The following is a 2,023-nucleotide window of genomic DNA, read 5'->3' as shown; positions in this document are numbered from 1 at the left end:
GCCCGCGGGGGGGGGGGGAATTGGATGAAACCGGCCCAAAATGGGGGGTGGGGGGGGAGGGGATGGCCGATGGGGTGTGGAGGACACCGTTGGGTTGGGTTGGGTTGGGTTGGGTTGGGTTGGGTTGGGTTGGGTTGAAGGGTCTCCATTGGGTTGGGTTGGGTTGGGTTGGGTTGGGTTGGGTTGAGTTGAGTTGGGTTGGGTTGGGTTGGGTTGGGTTGGGTTGAAGGGTCTCCATTGGGTTGGGTTGGGTTGGGTTGAGTTGGGTTGAGTTGGGTTGGGTTGGGTTGGGTTGGGTTGGGTTGGGTTGAAGGGTCTCCATTGGGTTGGGTTGGGTTGGGTTGGGTTGGGTTGGGTTGGGTTGAGTTGGGTTGGGTTGAGTTGAAGGTTCTCCATTGGGTTGGGTTGGGTTGGGTTGGGTTGAGTTGGGTTGGGTTGGGTTGAGTTGGGTTGGGTTGAGTTGGGTTGGGTTGAGTTGGGTTGAGTTGGGTTGGGTTGGGTTGAGTTGAAGGGTCTCCATTGGGTTGGGTTGAGTTGGGTTGGGTTGAGTTGGGTTGGGTTGGGTTGGGTTGGGTTGGGTTGAGTTGGGTTGGGTTGGGTTGGGTTGAGTTGGGTTGGGTTGGGTTGAGTTGAAGGGTCTCCATTGGGTTGGGTTGAGTTGGGTTGAGTTGAGTTGGGTTGGGTTGGGTTGGGTTGGGTTGGGTTGGGTTGGGTTGGGTTGGGTTGGGTTGGGTTGGGTTGGGTTGGGTTGGGTTGGGTTGGGTTGGGTTGAGTAGAAGGTTCTCCATTGGGTTGGGTTGAGTTGGGTTGGGTTGGGTTGCGTTGAAGGTTCTCCATTGGTTGGGTTGGCTTGGAAGAGGCGGCGCGGCCTCGGTTGGCCCACGGAACGCCGAGAACCCGTTTTGGGGCAAAACCGCTCGTTTTCGGGCGCCGTTGGCCGAACGGGATGACGGGAAGCATTTTTTGGGGGGAAAAAACCCAAAACCGGGTTTTCGGGGCTCGGTTGGTCGAGGGGGTGATGGGAATTTGGGCGAGGGGGGAGGGGGAACGGCGGTTTGGGACGGCGCGCCCCCGAAACGGCGCCAAAAATGGGCTTTTTTGGCCCAAAATGGGCTCTTGGGCCCACAAAATGGCCTCCCACGCCCCAAAACAGCCTTTTTTGCCCCAAAATCGCATCTTTTGTCCCAAAACGGCCTCCCACGCCCCAAAATGCCTCCCCGTGCCCCAAAATGGGGCCTCTTGTGTCCCAAATGTGGCCTCCCGTGCCCCAAAACAACCTCTTTTGCCCCAAAACAGCCTCTTTTGCCCTAAAACCGCCTCTTTTGCCCTAAAACGGCCTCTTTTGCCCTAAAACAGCCTCTTTTGCCCCAAAACGGCCTCCCACACCCCAAAACCGCCTCTTTTGGCCCCAAAACGGCCTCTAGGATCCCCTACGTGGCCTCCCGTGCCCCAAAACAGCCTCTTTTGGCCCCAAAACGGCCTCTCTTGCCCCAAACGGCCTCCCGCACCCCAAAAATGGCCTTTTTTGCCCCAAAACGGCCTGAAATACCCTAAAACGGCCCTTTTTGCCCCAAAACAGCCTCTTTTGCCCCAAATGGCTTCATAGACCCCCCAAAAATGGCCCTCACACCCCAAAAATGCTTCTTACCCCCCAAATGACCCCGTATACCCCAAAAGTGGCTTTTTTTGCCCCAAAACGGCCTCCTGGACCCCAAAATTACCTAATTTGCCCCCAAATTACCTCATTTGCCCCCAAATCGCCCCCAGGACCCCCTTTCGTGACCTCCTGCACCCCAAAAATGCTTCCTACCCCCTAAGCGCCCCCCTGAAACCCCAAAATACCCATTTCTGCCCCCAAAAACCCTCCCATGTCCCAAAACCTCCAGAATTCACCCCAAAACCCCCTCTTTTCCCCATTCCACACCCAAAACCCCCCAAATCCCCCCCCAAAAAAACCAAAAACCCCCCTTAACCCTTTTAAACCCCCCCAAACCTTTGCTTTCCCCCAAAAACCCCTCAACTT

Source organism: Aythya ferina (assembly GCF_964211825.1).
Source record: "Aythya ferina genome assembly, chromosome: 36".
NCBI classification, from domain to species: Eukaryota; Metazoa; Chordata; class Aves; order Anseriformes; family Anatidae; genus Aythya; species Aythya ferina.
The sequence above is the reverse complement of the archived record's forward strand: the minus strand, read 5'-3'. Positions refer to the sequence as shown.